Below are 10,063 nucleotides of genomic sequence, written 5' to 3'. Positions count from 1 at the left end.
GTTATTACCATAGCGGTATCTTTCCTAACACACATGATAATGGGGGCTTATCAATCGTACATTTTCCGATCTTTTCGTCGAATATTCCATTGATGTTTGTGATATGATGGAATACAATCTTGATGCAAAATAAAGTTTCTATTTTCATAATAACTCAAACTCTATTTGGTAACAAGATGGTTCGTTCATATATTCCTGTAGTCCTACATGACCACATGACCTTATATACCGTATTCCTTAGTAAGCTGACATTTAGGATACACTGAATTGGTATTTTTACTATATTTTACTTACTATATTTTATCTAAGCAAAATAGGTATATTGTAAACCTTTAAGAAGCAAAAACTAGTGATAAAACTCAGCAATCTCGCTTAGCTTACCATCCTATTAACACTTGTCGAATAATCACATTCAGATATGAAAAAGAATATGAGACCATGATAACATATTTCATAACTTCTTATTTAATAAAACAGAATAAACAGATTCCTAACAGTAAGATTCTTTTCAATCGTATTGTCTTCGAAGCATGAAAATCAATTTAACAGTTTAATTTAGTCAGTTGATAGTATATTGTTTACATCTGTATTATGATAATTAATAACTCAGGTTTTAAATGTAACTTGCCGATTCTTTCAGCATTGTTCTATAATATAATAAATCATTTTGTTTTAACGTTTAACACATATAGCATGTGATCCATATGAGCTGCTGCATTTTACTCACACAGACCTAGCCACACATCTAAATTACAGTATTAAAAATTAATATAAGCTTAAAAATGTTTAGATTTTCTTGCTACAAAATTTCACTGTTTGTAGTTTTCTTCTTCATCTATAATGAAGGAATCGGAAGTCAGAAGTGTTCGCCTTTAGGAGGGGAGGTAGGTTTCTTTGCTTATTGGTTTTTTTTCTATGTATGTATTTGATATGAAATTAAGATAATATGTATTAGCACAAAAGGAATAGTACGGGAATATTTCAATTCAAGTATGTTGTATTATTTTAATATAGTATAGATGCAACTAGGTAACGTTTGTACTAATTTGGGTTCTTTTTTAATTTTACTAATATTTTAATACGTTTTAGAACTAAATTATGTACTAGTGTCTACAAAAGTTTAGTTTAATTGTATCCACTGGCCTGATACTTTTTACGCCGTTTTCCTGCATTAAGAAGCCCAACTATAGGAAATGAGTTTAAATTCTCTGCCACGTAATAATAAGTTCAATCTTCAAAATCTATTACGCTCTTATTTTTCGTTTTACAGTTACGGGATAGTTTTCTCTTGTCAAAGATATTAATGGTTAATGGTTCTCTTATTATATTAAGTTGATAACGTACAAAAAGGTTTGACATTTTAATCCTGAATACTCAATAAAAACATTATTTAAACTAGAAATCGTTTCGATGTGTATTAAATGTACGTTTAACTTCCATAATTACAGGTTTAAAATGCAGGCATAAAACTATTACTGTATGTATTACGTACCTAAAACGTGTAGCACTGTATTTATGAGGTTGAACACAAGATGGCCGCCAATATAGATTTTATAACAAGCTGGCTGTTAATAAATAGATTTTAAATGACAATTTTTTTTAAAGACAATTCTATATTTGATTATAAAATCGTAGAACTTTCTGTAGAAAATATCTAACATCTTTTATATGATTGTGTTTTTTATAAGATCTGTTAACAATTACATCTGTATTGGACTGAATTCAAAATTAATTCCTTATGTATAATACTTAGGCATGAAATACTCTTGAATATTTTAAAAATCCTCCCTTTTTATCTACAGCATTCTGAACACCAAATTAGAATATAAAGTATAAAAAGCACTACCGGTACTACACTCTATAACGGTGGCAAAGATTCTCCCGTATCCCTCGATTATCACTTCAATCTATTTGCAAGACTGGACTGCTATTATGTATTAAAGTTGTATAGCTTAGTTTAGTATTTACACAATGTACTCTTTATACAAACTTTGTTGTTTTCTGTGTGGGAAATTTATACGACCAGACAAACCAGACGTGGAGTGTAGTCCGAGACTGGACTGCTATTATGTATTAAAGTTGTATAGCTTAGATTTAAGATTAGTATTTACACTACGTACTCTTGATACAAACTTTGTTGTTTTCAGTGTGGGAGATTTATACGACCGGACAAACCAGACGTGGAGTGTTGTCCGAGACTGGACTGCTATTATCTATTAAAGTTGTATAGCTTAGTTTTAAGATTAGTATTTACACTACGTACTCTTGATACAATCTTTGTTGTTTTCAGTGAGGGAGATTTATACGACCGGACAAAGTCCACGTGGAGTGTTGTCCGAGACTAGACTGCTATTATGTATTAAAGTTGTATAGCTTAGTTTAGTATTTACACAATGTACTCTTGATACAAACTTTTGTTGTTTTCTGTGTGGGAGATTTATATGACCAGACAAACCACACGTGGAGTGTAGTCCGAGACTGGACTGCTATTATGTATTAAAGTTGTATAGCTTAGTTTTAAGATTAGTATTTTACTACGTACTCTTGATACAAACTTTGTTGTTTTCTGTGTGGGAGATTTATACGACCAGACAAACCAGACGTGGAATGTTGTCCGAGACTGGACTGCTATTATGTATTAAAGTTGTATAGCTTTGTTTTAAGATGAGTATTTACACTACGTACTCTTGATACAAACTTTGTTGTTTTCAGTGTGGGAGATTTATACGACCGGACAAACCAGACGTGCAGTGTTGTCCGAGACTGGACTGCTATTATGCACCTGCTTTTGGAAAGTCTGGTGTTTGCATTGAAAATTATGACACGATGATAAATCTTTGACAGATATATGACTAAGATATTAAAAGATTGAAACATTATGTTAATATGTTATTTACTTCAAAATTGGCCACAACAATATACAACATTTATATTTATATTAGTCGTATGTGTGGCAACCATTTATATTTATCCATCACTTAGTATTAGGCAAATAGAAGTTTTATATTTTCCGTAGGCTTTGAAAATCAGCCACGAAGTTCATCAAAACCTGCCGCAACTTTCGGGACAGTGATAGAGTTATGTGTTTGTTAGTTAGCACTTTTCCCAATTCGTATTTCCTAAAAGTTTAATTTGAAATTTGTTATAAATTTCCTACTGACACATTCCAATGAATGTTGAAAAGATTAACTTCTTAAGATTTACTGCTTAAATTTACATCAATTAGGTATTGATAGTTAAGAAAGCGTTCTAAAATGGTGAATGCAATCTATAAAAAGATTATTTTCCTGCCAACCAAACATTTCCTCAAAACCGATTCAAACGAGAAAGTACCACCATATACAATGTGCACTAATCGGCACTTTGAGTGTTAATCTATAACCAAAAGTATCTCTCATCCGTTCCCTAACATCTCCTTTACATTTAAACCTCACGTATTCACATTTAATTTAGACACTGATGTGTAGGATGAATACTTAAGTAAATCGTTAGTTTTTTATTGAACGGGGACGGTCATAATTGTTAGGTGTATTAGATCACAACACTGTCAATCATGTGGATTTTATATTTGTTTGTTATTTTCAATGTATACTAAATGTAATCGGTCATATCGCTCAGAACATAGACCAAAACGTTATATCTGAGTCTTTGACGAGTTAAATTCAGATTGATTAGTCTTGCCAAGGTTCATGAGTAAAACTCCCGCAGCTAGAATATTGTAATCCAATCGTATCAAAAATGAGACGTCATGTCTGTGAGTTTAGAACCCAAATACTAACGGAAGAATGCAGTTAGAATCCCAAGGTAAGGTAAACAACAAAGTTAGAGTTACAATGAATGCTCAGTTGTTTGTTCACGAGGGTCACGTTTATTTGCTATTGTGAAATGCTCTTTTGTGTCTGCGAGTGTAAATATAGTCATTCCTATTCTGGGCTCTGTTTTACTGAAACATATTAATTATTTTTCCTAAGTGAATACAACTTGTTTATACTTCCGTTACCAGTGAAAATGTTTGAGTTAGTCTAATAAGACAGCAGCTATTTCGTAGTTTAAAATGAATACACAGAAGAGATGGTTAGAGGGAAGACTCTATATTATAAAAGGATGGAAATCATTTAACGTTATACACGGATGTGGATACTTATTTTCGCACGAAACATGGTAATCATTGTAACTAGTGGTTGGTGACAAAATATTAGTGTGGTAAGCAAAATTGTGAGTGGTTCTTATTTAAGGTTTTGCGTTTGCTGGAGCACTACTGGTTAGAATGCATTATATTTCCAATGTAAAATTTGTGTTTGCATTTGTGTCTCGATAAACAATACATAGGCCATGTATTATTTTTCATTGAGTTTAGATTCAATACGTATCAGAAATATAAGTGAAAATTTTCATCTTTTCAGATTCCATCGAAAACTTTTCCATCAGCTGTTTAGTAGAATATTTGTAAGTTTCGAAAAAAATACACTTTTTAAAGAAAAAACGAAAATTGATATGTAATTTCAATATTTTTTAAATTTATTTTTTTTTATTACGATAATTTGGTTCTAAATGATTCCTTTTAGATTCAAGCAATTTTTGATCAGATTTTGGTCATGTCGATTCGCATTTGTAGATAACGGTCTCTCAGAATTTTGGTCACCACTTCAAAATCAATAATTACTCAATTTGATTATTTTTACTATTAAGGAATGATTTTTCCTTACCAATATAATCATCGGGTCAAAATGTACATGCATAAATACATATATAAGTTGGACTGAGAGGCCTGCTACAGTAAAGAAATTACCTACTTTTGGCTTCCGTTCCGCTTTGGTGGAAGTGAAAAATCCCAACATTCGGCTGTACCTTTACCATTGAATTACATTGGTTCTAAATGACTTGTGTGTACTTCGCATTGTTTTCTAGATAATGTGTGGCAAACTTATGCGGACAAAGACATGAGCATGTACTCACAAAGACGTGAACTACTATATACATTAGGCTAACTTAAATGATTTCGTTACTCCTAATATCTATAATAAGAATGAGATAATATTATTTGTCATTACTATATGCATAGCATGACGAAAGCTGATATTTATTTAAGAAAATACAAAGTACTGAAACTCTACGTGGCACGTTGCCTTATGTAACGCTATGAGGCAACGTGCGTCACATAAGGTAATAATTATAAAGACGCTGTCAAAAATATTACCTATCGTTATGGTAAAAATATTTTCTTTAAGTAACTTTAAAGAGAATTTGTGCGTGGTATTTCTGAATAAAGGCATGCTTTTGTTTTATTCTCCTATCTAAGTAATGTACATGCCAAATGTCGTTAAAATCTATCCTGTATATTTTACGTGATTGAGTATCATTAAATATCCAAAAAACTGTTCAAAATTTCACATTTATAATATACGCATAACATCATAGTATGAGATATTTATGGAGATGAGTACGCAAAACAACGTAACGCGGTTTGAGTTTTGATTATTGTCGATTTATTGATAAATAAAATTTACGTCCTCAACCTGTGAAGTGGTCCACAACGTAGAGGAGGGGAGAGTAACATGGAGTAGGATACAACATTGAAAATATGATATTTCATCAACAAACTGAATATCTAGAGGCCAAAACGTTGGAGTCCTGATTGAGTAACATTGAGATATTATAGATTTCTATAACAAATTTCATTAAGCAAATTTTAAGGTTTCAGTAGTTGTTATTGGAAAATCTCAGGTTGATGAACAATACCCACACCTACGAATTATGGTTCTGCTTTAATATTATTTTTTTTAGTTTCTGTCATTTTCGTCTTTTTTGAAACTACAAAGATTGGTGTGGTGGAGCTCTGATGTCGGAAAGTGAAACAGTTTCCTTTACAAAAATCAACCCAGAAAAGTTTTGAAAGGTAACCTGGTATATTGTGTGCAAAATAAACTAACCTAACTTCTTTTTCGTATAATTATAACAGTAGACAAACCAAAATAAGTCAGTAACAAAGGTTTAGTGCTAAATTTGAAGATAATTAGTTGAACGATGGTAATTGTAATTGTAATGGGTCTTGTTGAATTATTTTAATGCATTTTATCGACAGAGTGTGGACAATGCCTTCTTCATTTTTATTAAACCTGCAAACCGGTCTTGTTTTATCATTTTCTTGTTGATACCCCATATTTCAGACTTTATTATATAATAAAGATAATTAATACAAGAAAATTTTATTTTACTAGATATTGGCACTAACATTGTGTAATTCCATTGTTGATTGAGTGTTTAAAAATTTGTCTAAAAGGTTTAAAGATTTTTATCAAGATGCGGCCAGGAAATACCTGAAGGTACATATTGGTTTCTCCAATGTGCGTATCGATTATTCGAAGTTGATATCGGATTTTTCCATATGGCTATCGTGGTACATCCCTATGGTTGACCTCGGTTTTCGGGCTTCAGAACATCTATTTAGCTAGTGATAAAGTAACGTACCTTCAATGGCTATAGCTGACATTGGCCTTCGATCTTGGAAGACTGTCTTTAGTCAGACGTAATTAGATGAAGATAAAGGTAATCACAAATATTGTCATCCTTTTAGTGCTTGGACCGTACTACACTGTATTTATTTCAAAGTTTAGCTACACCCCATTCTAGTCTATTCATCAACCAATTCTACGAGGATAAAACTCGTCCTGAAGGTATTTACGTCAAGAGTCACGGTTAGCGATATCCACCTTACAAGAAGAAACCTATATGAACCCTCTAGAAACAGGCATGAAATTAAATTAAATGAATGAAATGAAAATTTAGTTAATTTTGTGAGGCGGACTTAGGGCTGTTTTAGCCCTTTCTTCGACTTATATGCACGTTGGAGTAAACTATATCCACATCATAAGAGCCGATATGAACCACAAATATATACAGGGTGTCAATTAAGTCTGGAACCTCTTTTTTAATTTTTGAACCATAATAGAAAGAAATACCACAGTTCACACGTGCTTACTGGTAATAGTAACGCACACATCTGCCCAATTACCGGCCGGATAATCCCTTTGGGGGACGGTCCACAAGGAGTCAGACATAATTCTTAAATAGCAGCATAGGTCAAGTTTGGTATCAAATTAAAGGTCTTACTTAGCAGAGTACAATGCTGCAAACCGGACTTCAAAAGGTGGATTCATTCAGTAGTTATAGCTATTTGAATTTTAAAACAATTGAACAATGTAAATTATTAAAGTATTACAAGTAAACACCAATTTTTAAGTACCTGTGATCAAAGTAAGTGTTAAAAATGTTCCCCTACCATCGTCTGGCAATGTCCTAGGCGGTTGTAAAAGCCATCCACTGCATTTTGAAGGTAGTCACAAGGAATATCTTGAGCTTCCTGGACTATGAGATTTCTTAGGTGCGCCAAATCTCGAGGCTTAGTACGATAAACTTCATCTTTGAGGAATCCCCAAAGAAAAAAAATCCAGCGGAGATAAATCAAGGGAACGAGCAGGCCACTCTACTGCACCACGTCTTCCAATCCATCTGTGAAGGAATATTGTAGCCAAGTATTCTCTAACAAGGAGAGCAAAGTGTGGTGGCGCGCCATCTTGTTGGAAATAAATTCTCTGAAATTGTCGACCAAGAGCAGCTTATAGTGCAGGAATTATCTCATTTTGGAGCATTGCTAGATACGAGTCACCATTTTAAATTACCATTGATAAATAATGGCCCCATAATTTGATTTCCTATAATACCTGCCCAAACGTTAAGTTTCTGTGGATGCTGTGTATGACTCAATCTGCCACTTCCACATTCTAACAGTAGTTGTGTTATTGGTAATAATTATTGATTCCTGGCTTCGATTACTACATTGTCAGATGATGGGAGGGGAACATTTTGAAACACTTGCTTTGATTACAGATACTTAAAAATTGGTGTTTACTTGTAATACTTAATAATTTACATTGTTCAATTGTTTTAAAATTCAAATAGCTATAACTACTGAATGAATCCACCTTTTGAAGTCCGGTTTGCAGCATTGTACTCTGCTAAGTAAGACCTTTAATTTGATACCAAACTTGACCTATGCTGCTATTTAAGAATTATGTCTGACTCCTTGTGGGACCGTCCCCCAAAGGGATTATCCGGTCGGTAATTGGGCAGATGTGTGCGTTACTATCACCAGTAAGCACGTGTGTGAACTTTGGTATTTCTTTCTATTATGGTTTCAAAAATTAAAAAAAGAGGTTCCAGACTTAATTGACACCCTGTATATACATAATTCAAGAAACACATGCGACTAAGAGAAACCATTCGATATGTCGAAATGGACGTAATATACACATAATCTTGTATTTAAACTTTTTTTCGTATATTGTAACATCACAAAATATTAGGATGAAATGTAATAATAATTGACGCTTTCGACTTTACGATACAAATACACGCAGAGACCTGTAGTTTATCTAATCACATCAGAACGGCGGCGGCGCTCCGTTTTCTATTTGGTAAAGCCATCGCAGGATCGCGGGAGAGGCTTTTTCTTTCTTGTTTAGGAGAAAAAAGTAAGTAAGCGATACATAACCTTTTACGTCAGTGCTCGTTTATTAGAAAAATATTCGAAAAAGGCTGGCGCTGAATCCTAGACACCCAAGAATTTTTCACTATAGTGCGAATAAACCTGTTATTCAGGGAAAAAGTTAAATTGTTAGGACACTGTGTATGGATAAAAAAGCTTTATTTTAATATTCTTATCTAATATTCTTCGATAAGTAGCTTTTTATGATATGCTTATTTATGTTTTGTTTATTTTGAATTACATGTATGTTTTTAAAATTCATTACTAATGAAGTAACCCTTTCAGTTCTGTTCTCTTTCGGTTTTATTCCGGGAGGAAATATTTTAAAGTTTTAAGTCTGGAGCGCGTAGGCGGCTTAAGTCTTAGTAATTAACTAGGTAAAATCCTCTGACACTGCTTCGGCAAAGACTGGAGCGCGTAGGGCGGTTTACGTCTTAGTAATGAATTAGGTAACATCCTTTGATACTGCTTCGGCAGAGTCTGGAGCGCGTAGGCAGGCAGCGTAAGGCTTACCCGTTAATTTGAGCTGTTTTCTTTCATACTGCTTTCGGCAGAGTCTGGAGCGCGTAGGCGGCTTAAGACAGTCGATAATTAGATCGTTTTGTCGAACACTGGTATTGCTGTCTGAAGCGCGTAGGTGGCTTAAGAGAGTCGATAATTAGGTCGTTTTATTGAAAAACTGGTCTTGCTGTCTGGAGCGCGTAGACGTAGGTGAGAGGGCTTCCTCTACAGGTAAATTTACCAACTGTTTTCCTTTCCTTGGCGATGATGATAACCGACATTTCAGCGATGTTAGTGATACTCGGTTTCTGAGCCTATTTTCTTTCACTCTGAAAATACTTCCTAAGCTTTCTGTGGTTACTCTTAAAGTATATTTGTGACTAATTAAAGATTTATTCTATCTCACTAAGAGGTACGTCACAATTTAGTATAGGAGAAAGTATTACGATTGTTGTTATCCCCAACTTAGGATCAAAAATCAAAGTAAAACATTTTCCTTTGTTGGAGCCTCATTTCGTTTCTATGCAAAGCAAACCCAGAAATAATTAGTGTCCGAGCTACCAGAACAGTTTTGAAGACATTTAAAAAATATGTTTTCCGAATCATCCAAAAATAAATAATAAGGTTTTACTTTACTTTGGATTCCGCACCATCATCATCCTTTCACCATATACTCTATTATGTTGCACAAAGTAAACATATATAAAATATTATGACTATTTTTCTTTACTACAACAGGCCAATGTTGTATATCTGTAGAAGGAGAATACAATACGATTTGAAATAACGCCAATATATTATAAAAGGCGAATATAAATACAAATTTTTAAACAAATACCTGACATAACGGCCACGTTACTAGAGTTCCCGAAACTTCGTGGTTTTAATTGAATATCTAGTAATTTAGTTTTATTTGTGTTTTAATTGTGTCTCAACTGAACACTGCCATAGATAGAAATTTGATTGTCTGTATGAGGTTTGCAGATAAATCGGTGTATTTCTGCAGTGTATTTTATG

The 10,063-nt window shown here is 33.4% G+C and overlaps 1 long non-coding RNA gene across 1 annotated transcript; it reads left to right on the top strand.

Moving 5' to 3' along the window:
* Window positions 1–618: 618 nt before the first annotated feature.
* On the top strand, window positions 619–2,879 carry LOC124355646. Its single transcript, XR_006921771.1, has 2 exons — window positions 619–884; window positions 2,713–2,879. It is a non-coding gene; the product is annotated as an uncharacterized LOC124355646 (long non-coding RNA).
* Window positions 2,880–10,063: the final 7,184 nt, after the last annotated feature.

The sequence above is a fragment of the Homalodisca vitripennis genome, chromosome 1 (assembly GCF_021130785.1).
Source record: "Homalodisca vitripennis isolate AUS2020 chromosome 1, UT_GWSS_2.1, whole genome shotgun sequence".
NCBI classification, from domain to species: Eukaryota; Metazoa; Arthropoda; class Insecta; order Hemiptera; family Cicadellidae; genus Homalodisca; species Homalodisca vitripennis.
The sequence above is the reverse complement of the archived record's forward strand: the minus strand, read 5'-3'. Positions and strand labels throughout refer to the sequence as shown.